At 42.3% G+C, this 17165-nt stretch overlaps 1 protein-coding gene across 8 annotated transcripts in view; it reads left to right on the top strand.

Moving 5' to 3' along the window:
- The window catches only part of BACH2 (BTB domain and CNC homolog 2), a 187882-nt gene that overhangs the window by 114715 nt on the left and 56002 nt on the right, over positions 1-17165 (top strand). The window contains exon 5 of one of the 8 annotated variants that reach the window (XM_074538520.1): positions 7830-8001. The exons of the other annotated variants lie outside the window; for them this stretch is intronic. The gene's annotated coding sequence lies outside the window, so the exon portion shown is untranslated. The remainder of the gene's footprint in view (positions 1-7829; positions 8002-17165) is intronic. 8 annotated transcript variants of the gene reach the window in all.

Below are 17165 nucleotides of genomic sequence, written 5' to 3'. Positions count from 1 at the left end.
CTGTGAAGTCACCAGGGCCACTCGGGGGAGTGATAGGTGCAAAACTGGAATTTAAATGCTGCAAAGTTGTGTGATTGCAAGAGTGGGCTGAAGCAGGAGAAGGAATGACCAAACTATGCCTTAGGGAAGAGTGGGAGACTAACCAGTATTGCTTTAACTGAGAGAGATATTGAGCCTGCTCAGTCAGATCAGTATCCCCTGGCAAATGAATTTTGTTGTGTAAATGGCTCCCTGTGGTCCCAGAAGACTATCACTATCTCTTCTTATCTTGTACAGTGGATTTCTAAATAATCACTCTAGGTGCAGGAAAGCTGCGGTTTAGTAAGTGTAGCTTGCTAACGAGTCAGTGGTTTAATCTTCATTCTCACTCCTCATGCTTTTGATAACACCGGGCTATAAAGTTTGACATTGTAGAGTCTTCTCAATAAATTCTGATTTGCTTGCCAAAAAATCAGACTATTATTTTCAATTCCCCTCTTATCATTAATGTTATTAAACTGACGATTGATGTGTAAAAACTGCCATTTACATGAAGTTCACAAAACTGCAATAAAAGACACTTTTGTTCTGACTTGGTAAGGAGAGAGAAAAAAAAAGCAGCTAAATAATGCTAGTTTTAACAGCAGAGATGTTCATATAAAGACATGTTCTGAACAATAAGATCGTTTATCCATGTATGACATAAATACATCGGAATTTAAATTATGAGAGATCTTGTGAAATGCAGCAAAATGCACACCACTGAAGTTTCCCTTCTCTAAAGCCCTGTTCTCAGGGAAAAGCAGCTTTACTTTTGCTTTGAAAATCCATTATCATAAGCCTTTTTTAAAAAAACGTTTGTCGTAGTGCAATATTAAAGCAATTTTATACCCTAAGAGCAGTTCTTTCGTAAGGTAAAATGCAATCCCATGTGTGTATGTAATTGCGGTTTATAATACTTCTCACAGCCCTAATTTTCCCAAAATTAAGAAAACCACTACCCTTTTTAGGCTTTCCTTTTCCTAATTGTTTCTTGTTCTCCCTGTCTTTCTTCCACAAAATATTCTTTTTTTAAAATCCCTGCTCAGGAGGGGAAAAAAAAAAAGACACAGAACACTCTCTGGATTCATTGCAAAACACTGCTTGAAGGAAGCATTTTAAGAGTTTAGGTTAAAAAGTTTCTGCTTCTTTCAAACTACATGGGTGACACTGCTATTTTGGGAGACCATACCATCTGCTTGTTAACCAAAAAGCAGGGAAGATATTCCTAGTTCTAGTATAGGTTTTTGGGTTGATTCCACATAAAATTCCCAACTGATCTCCGTTTGTGTTTGCCCCCTCTATAAGCTAAGGAGAACAAGGCCAATCATCTCTTCCGCCGTCACAGCTCCCAAGGTGAAGATGCTCAGCTTGTGGTCCTGAGTAAGACATGGTTGTTCACAACAGGAACAATCCATTGAGATCTGTCAGGTCCCTAATTCTTCCCTGCAGGTGTTCATGTCACAAAAGCTGTGGCAAGGAGTAAAAGAGCAATATAGTGCTCAGCTCCTGATGTGCCACAGGTGACTGCTACCTGTGGATGAAGAAGGAGGTGTTTGGGAGAGGCTTGGTTGGGTTCTGTTGGAGGAGCTGAGTTTTTGTTTGTGTTTGAGAAAGAAAGGGGGAGGACACATTTTCTGGGGTTTGCTTGCTTTTTGGGGGGGAAGAAAGGCAGAAGGGCAAGGTTTCCTGGCCCACTGATCAGCCATCTGCCAAGTAGTGCAGGTGGAAAAAGTGCAGGAGCTCGAGGGGACAGTAAGATTGTCCTTCCCTAGGTGGGGAGGAATGGCAGGACTTGCAGTGCAGATGGATTCAAGGAAAAGGTCGACATGAGTAGGAGCAAGGTGGAGTCTATGTATTTTGTCTTGTGAGTCTGTGGAAAATAGCAAAGCAGAGCATGAAAATGTGAGAAGACATTACTGTGGTCCTCCACAGGTGATGAAGACATTTGTCTGAGACAGGAGAGATTTAAGTCTATATTATATTGCTGGAGTATCTGCAAATACATATGTATCATCATTACAGTATCTTCCTGACTGGCAAAATGTTTCATCCAATCTCTGTTGACAGAAAAGATTGCCTACTGATAATTGCTTTGCTTAAGTGTCTGATAATATGCCAGAAATGAGAGCATTCTCTGTTAGGTCATCTTTAATTATGCATGTACCACCTGTCAGCTTTAAATTTGGAGAAGATTAGTTTTCTCATTGGATTTAGAGTAGGGAAGAGAGCCTTCAACAAGAGGACTAGGCTGTTGCAAACAGTGTCTATGGGGGAGTTTCACAGGCAGTCTCCTCATCATCCCCAGTCATGGATACCGCTGTTGGCACATGCGGAAATATTTGAAATATTGCCTAGGCTTGCTGCCGTAGTGATGGGTTTCACAGGAAGAGGATTTCAGACCATCTGTTGCGTTTTCAAGTTTTCATCTTTCCCCATACCAAAGGGAGAGGGAGTGCTGAGGTGGGGGAGGACACGTGGCAAGTCGTGGCTCCTTTGGCAGTGCTGGGGGGAAATCCCCCCCAACAGCCATGTAAGGGGGTCATTCAGTTGCCACTGGTGAAAGCACATAATAAAACTGGTCAGGCCAGTACAGACACCCCAAGTTAATAGGAAATAAAGGGCTCAAAAGACTGAAAAATTATGAGGATGAGTGCTTTGCAGAAAACCCTTACAGGGAGAAATGGTAAATATCTCTGAGGATATTAAATTAACAAGGTTACCATTACCAAACCTACTTAGGATATTAAAAATTATATTGGAGAATAAATTTATCTTTTTTCACAGTGGGAGGCCATAATTGTTTGGGAATAGTTGAAGGGATTTTCAGTCCATGGGAGAATGCTAGCTGTTTATTTGGTACAGTAATAGATTTTAGGAATCTCCTTGGTTTTCTGGTCTCCTTTACTCCAAGGCCACTGTGGTTGATTGTTCTCTGAAATGCATCATTTGCACCAGAAAACAGAAAAGGTCTTTGTTAAGCTTCTCACTAGCTTTTGGCAGAAGAGAACATCACTTGAACTGTCAAGCACTGCTCCTGCTGCTCCTTGCCTATGTATCTGAGTGGCCAGTGCTTCCCCCTCTCTGCGATTTTGGTTTTCCAGCTTCTGTCATCACTGCCTCAGCCTCCTGGAAAGAATTCCTCTGTTACACTGGTTAGCTGACGCTGATCGTTTTTCCTGGTAATACCTTCAGCCAGAGCTATTTCTGAAAATCTGGGATTTGGAACAGTAGGTCAATTTGTAAAACAACGAGCGAAGAGGGACAGATGGCTGTGGATACGAGAGCATGTTTCTGTTCATCTCCATTTGGCTTCTGCTGATGCTTCGTTGTTGCGCGAGCGTTTGAGGCTGTTGCTTCGCGTTGGTTAAGTGCTTGTTGCTCCTTTGCTTGAAAGACTGGCCTGTGGCACTTGTCATGTCCCCCCCTCTGCTCCAGTGGGGCTCCAGGGCAGGCTGCCACTGCAGAAGCTTGCAGTGCCTTTGCACCCAAGGACATGGAAAGGGTTTGCAAGACAAGTGGACTTTCTGCTCAGAAATCTGGCTGTGTTTCTCTTGACTTTTTCTCTCAGGAGGTGCACTGGGCAAGGCCTTCCTGATGGTTCCTTTGCTCAGGGTAAGGTTGCTTTATTATTCCTGTGTAAATGATTACAACTTCTCCATGGTGTGTTGTGCTGCTGGGTTTTGCTCAGTTCTTAGGCAGATTCTGATTGATTCAGACTTACTTGCTCTGTCTCTCTGAGTAGTGGTGCCAGTAGCATCACCTTGATGTAGCTGAATTTTGCAGACCTGAAATGGAAAAACGTGGGGGTGTGCCACAACCCTTTTTTCCTTGTTCATGATTCATTCAGCCCCTTCCTTCCACCCTCCTATTTCATGCTAGAGGGCTCTCCAATCTTGCAGTGGTCACTGGAAGACATCTCTTTTGTACAGGCTCCTTCATTAAATACAAGGGTGCATCCCAGTATCCTGCTACTGCTGAGCTGTGCAGCACCTCTGGGCACTGCAGGAGATGTCCTGTTCACTGCTCTGAGGAACAGGCATACTTAACTGAATGTAGTACTTTTCTTTTGTCTCCGGAAAAAGGAACAACTAGATAAGATTTATAAATACCCACAAGAATTGAAATGAATGAAGAATGAATCCTTACTTCAAACCCTCTGAGCTCTTTTGGCTTGACAGGTATGGCATAGTCCTCAGAGTGTGGCTGCTACTGGGGGCTCTTCCTTGTCCTGTATTTTAGAAATGATTGCTTAAATTACCTAGAGCAGCTTTTCTGGAAAACCTTCCTATTCTCAAACTTGGGATGTCCTATCTAATGACTACTTCCCTCTTTTCTCTCCTGGACTACTCTTCACTGGATCTTGTCCACTGCCTTAGTCACAGGAGGAGCTTTAGCTATCCTCTCCATTTCTCACAGGGACACTCATTTAACAGTTCTCTTATAACCTTTGGTGTGTTGCTGTTTTTAGGTTTCACATGTTTTCTCTCCCTTTTTACCCTTTTAGAAGCACTACAATAAAACTCTTCACATATCAGATTTAGTATCTGTTACAGCAGAGACTTCCTACAGGATTCATACTTTTCCTTGCTTGATAGTGAAGCTGGTGAAATTCCGAGTGATGTGTTTACATTGAGCTATCTGACTGTATACACTGCTAATTTTAAGAGGAAGGGGAACTCTTCTTGGGATAATTAGTTTTGCCATGTTTATAGACACAAGCATGTTTTTCTTGACTCTGAGGCGGCTGCTGACAGCTGGTATTACAAGAGTTCACTGGGAGTCTCATGGTCCATGTGTCCTTATGTATACACAGCACAGACACGATGAAGCCAGGGAGAGATAATGAAGGCAGTGATGCTAAACCCTCTAGCAAGTGCCCAGTAGTGAAGCGTTTGAACAGCCAACGTGAGCCAAATTTCAGCTCCTGTCTAGGCTGTAATGATCAGGAAAATCACCTTGTCCTTTAATAGATTTTACCAATCTATTGATGGTAATTGGTTTAGCAGCCAAGTCAGGGGAATAATTTCTTCTTACTGCCCCGGCAGTGGCAGCACAAGCTCCTAAACCAGGGGATTTGTCTGTGGCCCACGAGCACATGAGGGTGGTGCTGCATGTCCCTTCATGCCTTTCTGAGCTGTAGGGGCAGGGCAGTGTGTGGGTCAGGCAAGTGCCACCATCAGATTTTGTGGCCTTTCCACTGCAAGCCTGTTGACAACACAGAGCTGAAGATCGACGGTAAATATGCAGAACCTTCTCGAAAAGTTCAAGTGTGCAATCAGAGCGCACCAAGTGGCTGCTTTTACACTTTGGTTACAGAGTGGTTCTGGAGGGATTTCAAGGAAACCTCTTTGTAGCAGGAAGCTGCTGCTCTAGGCAGCTCATTCGATGAAGGAGCTGTGCCTGCTGCACCTGGTGCCTCCTTCCCTGGGCTGCTTAATAAACACATGAGTGCGGCCATTATCAGCCAAGCTCTTTTTCTCTCACCTGTGCTAATGTGCTGCTATTTTATGTCACATCAAGTGAGGAGGGAAAGTGGTGATATGAAGCCATTCCTCCCATTCCTTAAATAGGATTGATGACCACAGCTTAACAGCATTCCAAGAAAAAGCATTTGATTGAAAGTGGCCAGAGCTTCCCCTGAGATGCTGAATAAGGATAAGGATGTTCATCCTGGTAATAACTTGCCTTTGCCATTTTCAGAGCAGGCATTCCTATTGCAAATGCTGCATTAGCTTGCTGCAGTTAAATGTGCACACACATGTCTAAAGGTACCTCTTTGATTTTCCTCCTCTGCCTCCCCCCATCTCCCACACAGGCCCAAGGGAGCCCCACTGGCTCATCGACAGCTCCATCTCGAGGTGGTTCCTCCAGCAGCCCTGCTTGCTGCCCTTTGGTCCCCCTTCAGCCATGGGGGGGTCTGCTGTGCTCTGCTGTGCAGGAGCATCAGTGAGCTTTCTGCACACCGTGAGCTGGAATTCCCTCTGGGCCCCTGCAATGAATATTGCAAAAAACTGTGCTGAGCAGGGGAGGGCATTGTGCTTTTATGTGCCATGGCTTGCCAGTTTGAATCACATCTGTTGTGTTGCAGAGGGGAATGTTGCTTTGGTTGCAGTGGGTTACTGGAGTACTAGCAAGTCTCATTTGTAAGGGGTCCTGGGCTTAAGTCTCATCTCATCTGTCACCAAGACAAGGAATCTACTCTGACAACTTCTGCAAATGCTGGTTTCACTTTTGTTTACTTATTTTCCAGCCATGTTCTTTGTTTCTGAAATGGTGTTTACATACCGTGGGGTTTTTTTGATGCAAATCAATTAGTTTTAATTTCTTTCTCAACTGCCTGATTTTTATCCCATTTCTTCACCACCATCCTGTTATTAATTCACATTATTATGAGATGTGATATCCCTCCCTGGTTAGCAAAATGTTAGAATAGCTGTTGGCAGCTTCTGAAAGGGTAATTAGCAAATAGGAATTACCCAAAGATGTGCGCACTAGCCTAAGTAGGCATTTTCCAGCTGTTTGCAAGTTCAGAGACTCATAGGCACTTTCTTGGGCTCTAACACAAGATTAATTACTTGCTACACAAAAGAACATTTACTAAAATGTGGTGTGCAATCCAGACTACTGTGTTTTGTTCCTTAAATTGGAAGTGGACATCTTTGTCAGAAAGAACAGGATTTTTACAGTGCTTGGTAGTCCTGTTTCTGAGGAGCTGAGCCTCTTTGTTACAAAGGGATGTCACACTCAAATCAGAATGGTGAGAGCTGCCTAAGGAAGTGCTGGGGGCTCGGTAGCTGAGTCCTGGCACTGCAGGGTGTAGCTGTTCCTGCCTGGGCACAGCTAGGTGCCAGTGCCTTTGTGCTGAGTGCTGAGCCAGGAGCCCCAGCTCCTGAGCCATCCCAATCTGGCCCAGGACATCCTAATTTCCTTTCTTTCTGATGTGCAGGAATTGCTGTTCACCAGGCTTTCTTTAGAAAGCCATTTACACTGCTCTGCCTCGTTTTGCATGAAGAAGCCCTCGTAAATCAAATACAGCCACACAGCTGTGCTAAAGGTCTCCTTTTTATCCACGGGCAGCTACTGCCAGCCTGCTTTTATTTCTCCTCATTCCTATTCTGTTGTTCCTTCAGGATCAGCCTGAGGGCAGTTGTATTTTTGTTTGTTCCCTGCAGTAATAAGGTAGTTGATCCCTGGTGGTGCAATGGAGAGAGGGGGCAGGCAGAGGGGAAGTGCATGGCTGGTGTATTTGGACTGCTTGACAGTTTTATTTTAAGCTCAGGATCTTGTTGCCACATCCCATAGCCTCTTCTGTTCTCTGCCTTTTTGCTTGACATCTCTTGTGCCTAATTCTCTAATCAGCTGGATTGTCATCTCTTGGCACCATGTCCTCACCCAATCTCTAGCCTCTCACCAGTGATTACCTCTCCCCTCTCATCTCTTCTCCACTCTGACACTTCTCCCTGTTTGCTTCTCTGAGTGCCTGTGACTTTTCTCTCTCCTCACCTCCCAGCATCATCCCACCTCCCAGAGGGAGAACAGACAATTTCTGCAAATCTTCTTTCTCGGCATTGCCTTCATTCCCACTGCTCCTTCAAGCTCCTTGGCAGTCATTCCCTTCTCTGTTCTGGGCAGTGAAACATCTCTCTCTCTGCTGCCTGTGCCCTCTTTTCTGCTCCCTCCCAACAGCCCTACATACTCGCTGTAGGATGCGATGCTTTTTTTCAGCTTCTTCAGTTCCTTTTTTTTCACTAAAAACAGTGGACAATAGCCACTCTTTCTCACAATCCATTTCCCTGTTCTTACTCCAGCCCCTCTGCCTCTCTGGAAGCAATGGAGCTGGGACTGGGCTCCTGCCCCCTTACTACAGACCTTTCTCCCTGGAAGCTTCTCCAGCCATCCCTCCTCTGCCTTTCCTTCCGAGCTGCTCTTGATCCATGAGCTCTTGATCCACTAGCCTCTTCAGCAGCCTCTGTCTCCAAGGTAACCCTGCTCCTTTCCCTCCTTTTTTCTTGAACCCTTCCACACATCCATAATAACACGATTCTTAGTGTCCTTGTGGATGTTGCTCCTGGCTCTTCCCCATGCTTTCAACTTTTCACCATTCCCTCTGGATTTTCCCATTTTAGAGGTTTTTTTTCACATCTCTCTTCTATTATTACTAAAAACATTTGCACAAACATCTTTTTCAGGATTTTAATTTCACCTGTTTCTCTTGCTCTTTCTGGAAAAATTCTTGCCACATGTAGCAGAGAAGAATGCATGTGTGCATATGTACTTCAGGTGAGAGACGTGTGGAATAATGGCCAAAAATAATACTGAGACACCTAACTTCTACAGTAAAAGGAGCATTTCTTCCTTCATATAAGGATGGGTTGCTCTGTTGATAGGACTCTTAATTAAGAGACATGTCATTTTTAAATGTTTGAAAAACTTGTGCCAGATTACGTGAGACACAGAAAGACAATAATGCATATTTTTAAGAGATAGTAATTAAACATTGTGCATATGTGTGTGCATGTATATAGATATATGTATATATGTGGGGATATATATGTACATATAGATGTATGGTTATAAATATATTACTGTAGGCACACGAACCTATGTGTCTGCTTTTAAGACACTATATGTGAGAAGGGAAAGCTGTGATGGAATAGCATCATACCATTCATAATCCAGTGGTGGCTGTCCTGTATTTCATCAAGCAACAGGTATTTATTTAAAGCATTTTAACATTCCCTTGGGCATATAATCAAACTGTGTCTTACTCGCACTTTAAATTCTTGAGGTAATGGCATGAATCTGTGGATAGACTTACCTGATCTTGACCTCTGATAAATATGAATTAACTGAGCCTACAAGACTCCAATCATCATAATGGCAAAATCTTCATTTAGTCTGATAGCTCAAAATTGTCTCTTCCTTTCCTGAAGCTATGTCTCTATGTGGTCAAGTTTGTCTAAAAAGACTGGATTGGGTCCTGCATAAAAATGTTTGCATTCTTATAACAGTCCAAGAAACAAACTTCATTGATTTAGTTAGAAAGACTTTGGAGTGATTTTCTAATTAATTAATTTTTTTATTGCAGATTGCAGTATAGGTTAGGTACATTTAGGATAGGCAGAAGTTGAGGGGGAAGAAGTAAGAAAAAAAGCATGCTTGCTTTTACATTGAGGACTGTTCTCTTTTACATGAGACAAACTCCCTGGCAAGCACTGGAGTTTACCATGTAGGCTGGTCTCCTTTTTAGCACAAAAATTGCTGTAGGGGTTTGCAGGCACAGAGAAGTATTGATTGTTTCCTAGCACGCTGTTTGTATTACATATTTCAGTTAATAATTTGTAATGCTTTTAGATTAGTTTCGTTTGAAATACTAATCAATGAGCTTTATAGATCTCCCGCTTTATACATAAACATGCCAGTCTCCTGTGGAGCAAGAGAGTTTTATTTTATCCTGGATTGTCTATACTATATAATTATTAATCTGTAGTTTAATCTCCTTGTCCTCATGCTTTTATGGCTTGATCCCGCTTGTTGCAAGAGATCTCAAATCTAATTAAAGGGCATAGATTAATGGCACTCAACACCCTCAAAAGTAAGTGCTGGAATGTGTCAGCTATGTCTTGTTGCATGAAGACCTCCTGATGCCTCTTACTCTACGTGTGCAGCAGAAACAGGACTGGCTGCCTTGTGTCTTGCAATTTCACTCTATGAAATTTCACTCTATGAAGTCCTATTTTGAACCATAGTAGGTTTTCCAGACTTGAGGTGTACAGAGTCAAAGTTTTCTTGCTGTGATGTTCTCCCAGACAGTTGCTGGAAAACCACCACCAAAGTGTTTCAGCTGAGGGGGAAAGAAAAAGAAAAATAAAGCTTGAAATTATGTGTTGATTTCCCAATGTTCAGCATTTTTTGAGCTCTTCTAAAGCTCTGGTGCCCTCATGCTGTGGAGCAAAATCATGAGATCTCAGCTGGAGAGTGGGCTGGGGGAGACATTGCAGCCATTGCTGGAAATACAGCTGACCAACAAGAAATTTTGCTAAGGGAATTCCAGGGCAGCTAGTGGCTTCTACTCAATTCTCCTCAAAGGTTGGGTTTCTAACAAAACAGGGGGACCTGTGCTCTGCTTGCTCCATCATCTGTGTTTGGTGTGGTGTTGCAAACTGCTCGGGTGGGATTTTGCAGACCAGTGATGGTCAGCCAGTTCTGCTTGGGAAGCAGGAATCTCCTGGCTCCTACCCTTATCCTCACCCTCGTGAGCTCAGGGGTCAGGTTACACAGTGGCACCTTCAGTTTGTTTAAAGCAAGGAAATTATGCACAAAAGCTGTTAAAAGAATATAAGGTTGTCAAGTCAAGTGAGAAATGTTATAACATCGCCTGCTCAGCCTTCAATTGAATCCTGCGTGCATGCAAATTTGACAGTCTTTAATTGCATGTCTCCAAGATCTGTGGAGAATATAGCTTCTCAATTCATATCAGAAAAATCATACAGACTTTTTTCTTCTCTGTAAAAAAGAAAACATTCTCTCTTAAAGATTGTCCAGCTGTAGGTTTGGGTGTACATTTCCATCAGCCAGGCAAAGCTTCCACAGGTCACAGCTGCCAAAACACAGCCCTGAGCAAACCTGCCATGGTCCTGAAGGTAGTGTGGCAGTGGTGATTGCCGCTATGCAGACAAGGACCTCACTAATTCCTTTTGTGTTGTCCTCAGATATGGTACAGCCAAGGTGTCCTGGAGTGTCTGTCCCCTAGTGAATGGAGAGGAAAGGGAGAATTAGCCGCAGGTGGCACTCGCCATGCTGCTGAGGGTGGACAAGGCTTGGGATTTTGTGGTTTCCGAGCTATGGTCTGCAGAGACCGTGGGGAATGTCTGATTTTGGTGGCCTCTTTCTCTACCTACATTACATTGCCCTTGAAGATGAATGAGCAGACAGGGGCTGTAAATAACCATAGAGGGAGAGAGTGACAGCAGTGAATACCCAACCACATAAACCAGCCTTACGTAAGTCTGGTGTAACTCTAAACCAGTGTGTGTAAGTCCAAACCATAAGGATTGCACAAGAATCACTTTGTTTGACATTTTATTAGCCAGGTTTCTAGCATTATGAGAGAGGCACTGGAGAGAGTGGTACATGAGCAGGAATCCAAAAGATTTTCAGAGTGGAGTGGTCCACTCCACCCCGTTGGAATGTTCCTCTTAGAAATGGACTGGAAAATACAGGTTTGTGACTTGTTGCATGAGAAAATGAAGCAAGAAGGGAAGCAATTTTTCAGACATCTCTATTTGTGCACAGTCTTAAATAACATGAATCATGGGATCTCAAATCCCATACAGTGACCTTGTGCAATCAGAGTACATCATCTACTAGGAGATTATGAATTTATGCATGCGCTGTACTCAGAATTGGAAAAGATGTTTTCCAAAGTTAGAATCTGTTGTGTTGGCATAACATTGCATTTAAAGTAAAAAGCGTTGAACGCACTGGGAATTGTTGAAGAATTTTCTGCCAGCTCTCAAAATTAGGATTTTACACTGCCATCAATAACAAAAAAGTTACTCTAATGAGAAGCCATTCTGGTTAAATGAAGAAATACTAGTAGTGATAAAACATTTATTAGTTTAATACCCAAAAAGGGAAAATAGAAAAGGCAGAAGTGTTCCCCGGGTGTTTTTTGTATTTGAAACTGTGGAAGAGGATGTGTCCATCCTGTGCAGTAATATGGAAAGAAGAGAAAGTTTGCGGCAACAAAGGAGGATCTGGGAGGCAAGAGTGGTTGAAATTAAACATTCTCATATCCTACTAACTTTTACATCCAGGAATTTTAAAGGAAGTTGCTGAAAAGCTCTGTTAAGTGGCTGGTAATTTATAATAAATCTTGGCAAATGGGAAATTCCAGAAAATTGGAGGGCTGCCAACTGTATTTCCGATATTTCACAAAGATAAAAGGGATGTCCCGGGGAACTGATGGCTGGTTTAACTTGACGTCAGTCCAGGGTAAAATAGTGGAACAACTATTTCAGAATCTGTCAAGAGAGAACTTGGAGGTTAAAGGTACAGATAATTCCAGTTACAGTTGAAGAGAGAGCCTGTCAAAAAAACTCACTGGATTTCTTTGCTCTGTCAGGATTGCACGTCTGTGTGATAAAAGCAGCTGTTGATTTGCCTTTAGGAGGCCAGAGTAGGTGGTCCTTTCTGCCTTTCGGGTTTGTGAACCATATAAGGAATGCCCAGAGATTAAAACTCCCATGACAGAGTTTCAAACAGAAATAATCAAGCCACTCTGTTTCCCTGGGATAAAGCGTGGCTTAGTTTTGGGTTTGGAGTGTTAATCTCCTATTTGATTTGATTTGATTTCATTTGATTTGATGGCTTTTGCAGCTTTAAGTGTGCTTGAGTACATTGTAGTTCCATGGGGGTAAAGAAAAAAACAAGCTTCAAAAAGCTTCATGAAAAGCTCAACAAATAATGCAAGTATTCTCAAACAAAGATAAAATCCAAGTTCTTCGTATAGCAGTCTTTGTAGCTTTAATCCCTCGTTCTTTACCATGGCAAAGAAGATTTCATAAGCTCCTCTGGATCTTGCAGGAGAAGGAAAGCTTGTGTTTGCCTTCTGCTGGTTTTGCAGTCCTATAAGAAGCTACAGATCAGATGCAATGTTGTCTTTATGTACCCTCAGAACGAGTACCCAAATACATCAAACCTTTTCTTTTTCTCTGGGCTCCTTCAGACTGGAGTTGCACTGTGTCCAAGTGTCCATTTTTGTCTCACATCCTCTCCTTACCTTGGCTGTAGTCTGGTGGCTGTTGGCAGCAGAATTGATTGCTTTCCGTGCACCTTCCTCCGTGGGATGATTTGTTGTCTACAGCAGGAAAGGCAGTCAAGTCCCAGAATCAGGGCCAGTGCATGGATAAAGGGACTTAAAGTAGGCACCTAGGTATATGTCAGACTCTGAGAATAGTGGGAAAGCTTGCGACTCCTGCTTAAACCTTCGGATAACAAGACAGTGATTCTCAGATCTTTGCAGGATCAAAACTGCATTGGTGTAATCCAGGTATCCCCTTGGCACTTGCTCTGAGTTTCTAAATAGTCATTTCAGTCATCTTCTGATAATTTGATCATTATAAAAACATGTGAAAAGAGGGGGTTTTTTGCATATATTGATTGTACTTCCGAGATTCAGATGTGTAAGTCAGTGGATCCTAATGCAGTAGTCACTATATTTTATTTGTTCAGTAACTTGGTTATGGATTAGTCAAAAATCTATGATCTACCATAAAGAAACATTTTTTCATTCAGTTTTCAAGGGAGAACGTCATAGTTGGTATCCCTTTGGTTGTGGAAAACACTGCACAGACAGATAGTGGCCCATTCTTAGAAGAAGGCAGCACCTGTATTCTTTCCTGAGAGCAGAAGGTGCAAAGTTAACACCCTACACAAGTCTGTCCCAAATTTAACCCAGTGACCTACTGCATGCCTCCCTGCTCTTCACACATTAATCACCACAGACACGTTCCAAAGGACATGCCAGTTTGTGTCCCAAGGAAGGATGAAGGATGTTTTGACCACCTGCTAACTTTCAGCAAAGATGAAAAGCTTGCATTTTAGGGGGTAAAACAAAGAGAGCAGATTTTTCCCATAACAACTATGCAGTATGACAGGAGAAAATGGGGTCGGGTTGCTTTCCCAGCCACTGCAATTTGTGTAGTCAAAGGTGTTCACAGTGGTTTTGGCCATAGCCTCTCAGGCAGATAGAACTGCTTCCACTGGTTCTGCAAATAGACTGGAAAAGCAGTCATTAGTACAGCTTAGTGAAGAAAAGGAAAACATTTTGAGAGAACTTTCCTGTTTGCTTATTTGTGGATATTTTTTTGTGATTGTTTTTTGGTTTTTAATTTTTTCTTTTTTTAAAAAGTGAAAATAATGCTTATTTTATAGCAACCAAAATTTAAAGTACAGAGCTTCAGCACTGAATTCCACTTTAAGCTTGAGAATAAAACATAAAGGAAATTAATAATTTTTATACAAACAACTTGTTAGCGTAATCTTTGACATTCAAAGGCTGCTGAAAGGAGCTGCACAGTGCTGTTGTTCATAATTTGTAGTTTCCAAACTTTGGTGCATTAGGGCAATATCAGCTGTGTCTTTGTTCTCAGTCATGTTAGCAAAAGAGATGTCAAATACAGAAGCACCTTCTTTACTATCCTGAGAGACTGTCATACTGCCAAGTGACCTGAATATTTGACAAACCATTTGTACTTCTGCACTTCCATCATTTCAGAGGGCATTTCTGCAGTGTGAGTTATACATATATGTACACATATGCCCTCACCAGTACACATAAATTACTTAAAGGTTTAGGAAAAAGGGGGAAGCCATAACACTGTATCACTCCTCAAGCAAAACCCCCAAATACTCATTTAAAGCAAGAAAAGCAGTGGGCATTTGCCAGAATTTCCAGCCCCTGTTTGTGTGGAGACCTTAAACTTTTTCAGAGAGCTTACCAAGCTGGAAGGCAAAATAAAAACAAACCACTGTTTCATTTTTCCCTCTCAGATTCTTTAATCTGGCAATCCAGCTCACCCAAGAACGATCCAAAAGGTTACGTCTTACCAAGGTTCTGAAACCATTGACTACTTCGGAAGACATAATGTGTTGTTTGTTGTGCTTGGTGGTTTCCTGGCAGTGTTTCAGTGTTGGGCATTCCCCATTCTGCTTTGAATAAGCTATTTTGAGTAGCAGACTTAGTTCCAGTCCCCTTCACTGTGGCCAGCTACTGTAAAGAGCAATGTGAAAGCTGTGAGAGGAGATTTTATCCAGAAAGAGTTCTGTGTTTCTTGCTTTCCATGTTCATATATGTCAGTCAAGTAGCTTCTGAGAAATAAGGATAGTGGACAGTTTTTGTGTTGTTCCTCCTGTTTTCCTACCTGGTGTATGTGGAAGATGTCCCTGCCAACAGCAGAGGAATTGTAACTAGATGATTTTTAAAGTCCCTTCCAACCCAAACCATTCCCCCGCACGTCTACCGTGCCTCTTTCCTGAGGGCATCATCAGTTTATTTACAGAACATTGAAAATTCATGTTAAATTAAGCCTGACTCACTCAGTGTATGAAAATTAGTAGTATAATTATATAATTTTTACTGAGTCATAAAAACATTCATGTGTATACTTTGCCTAGTAGGCCTGTATAGAATGTATAGGTCAATGCATATACTGTGTGTAAACATTATTTGCATGTTAACTAAGGGCCCTAAAGAATGTGAGCTCTCATTACCTTGTTCATCGGGGTTACTCTCTCAAGAAGCAATAGCAACACAACCCTCCAAAGTCAAGAAATAGGTTTTATCTCTGTATGGAACATAAATCTGTTTGGACTCTTCAAAGCAACCTCCACTGGGAATCCCTGACTCCTTATGGTACCAATCTCTGAACAACCTGAAGCACAATTTCTTTAGAGTAGACACCTGGGGTTTAAATAAGCATTATCATGGAGACTACAGGCATCCTGACAGTACTTTAAAAAAAAAAGATTCAGTGTAGACATGAAGCTGTGGTACACTTTTGCTCATGTGTGCATTCTACCAATAGCAAAACCATTGTGAATAAAAATGCTACAGATTAAAGTCATATTCAGCAATTCTGTTTAAAGATCTGCAAGATCAGACTCCCTCTTTTGGTTTTTTTGTTTTGTTTTGTTTTTTAGGGGTTTTTTTGTTAGTTTGTTTTTTGGTTTTTTTTCCCACAGTATCTATCCAGTTGTGCTGTAGGATCTTAGTCCAGTATAAGAAAAGCAATGAATGACTTTGCAGTGGGACTTAATTTCAACATCAAAGCCTCTGCACTGTGATGATAATTGAGCTGTTCAGAAACAGCCATTCCACAGTCTGCAGGATACATCCCTGTTCCTGTCAGTTGAGCTAAGGAAGGAGTATCCAGTATTCTCATCTCCATTTGGAACCTCTGTGAAGCTTGCCGTAGAGAAATGGGGCTCATGGCCCAGCCCTGCAGCCAGCTCAGGCACTGAGGCTTCTGCCCACTGCCTGTGGTGTAACCCATGGAGGACCAGTTTGTGTTCCTTGAACACTTGCTGTTCTGCTGTTCTGCAATTCCAGGGGTGCTCCCTGGGCTGTGGATGCTCAGTGGGTTGGAGCCACGCAGCCTCCTCAGCAACAGGAGTTCTTGCCTTTAGGAGACGTTAGCAAACATCTGCAGGGCCCTGCTGTGTGCCCAGCCAGACCTGCCTGTCTCGAAGGCCCATGGTTAAATTCTCCCTGGGTCCCTTAGCTGTCTCCCTTCCCACTCACAGTCCAGTGAAGGTCCTTGTTCAAGGCACTACGGTCAGGAGCACCAGCCATCACTCTCGGGAGCAGCATGTCTGCAGCTGCTGGCCAGGAATGCTCTGCAGTGTCTTTTCCAGTTGTCCGTGTACATTGTGCTTTACAGCAGAAGCTACCTGGTCAATGTGAAAAGTTCATCTCTTAAGACAATCTTGCTAATGGCCCTGGCACCCACACTGTGTTTGGCGGGAGGAAGTCCATGTAGCCTGGCGGCCCACAAGTCTATTTTCAATTATCTGGGGTACTCAGAGAAGAAGACATTAATATTGCTAAGGATGACATAGCAAATTACTACTGCTCCCTAACCTTTTTAAATTGCTAACACTGTTGTAATCTGTAATTACAGAAATCAGTGTGAGAATTGTGGCACAGTATAATTATCTTTCCTGATACTTTATTGCTGTATGAATTATTAATCAAAATCAGTCTTGTGTAGTATTTGCGGCAACTAAGAAGAATAATCTATAATTAAATTTCGTTGTTTCTATTTTTGTGCTGGTGTTTTATGATGTTGTAATTGATAATTAATTGATTAAAAATTCACACAATTCTTGGGAGTTTCATATGACTATGACTGCTCAGTATTCAGCATTTATTAATTGAATAATGGGCTCACTGAAGAGACCTTTGTATATAGTCTGCTGTCATTACAATGAGCTCTCAAAAATGGTGAATTAATCATTAGGCCTTTCAATAGTTTCTTTTTAAAGAAAAGCAGTGACAATATAATCATATCCTTTGTTGTTATAGCTATAATTGAGAGATCGTAATAACCAATTATAAGCATGGTCATTTTAGGAGCTCT

The sequence above is a fragment of the Zonotrichia albicollis genome, chromosome 3 (assembly GCF_047830755.1).
Source record: "Zonotrichia albicollis isolate bZonAlb1 chromosome 3, bZonAlb1.hap1, whole genome shotgun sequence".
Classification (NCBI taxonomy): Eukaryota; Metazoa; Chordata; class Aves; order Passeriformes; family Passerellidae; genus Zonotrichia; species Zonotrichia albicollis.
The sequence above is the reverse complement of the archived record's forward strand: the minus strand, read 5'-3'. Positions and strand labels throughout refer to the sequence as shown.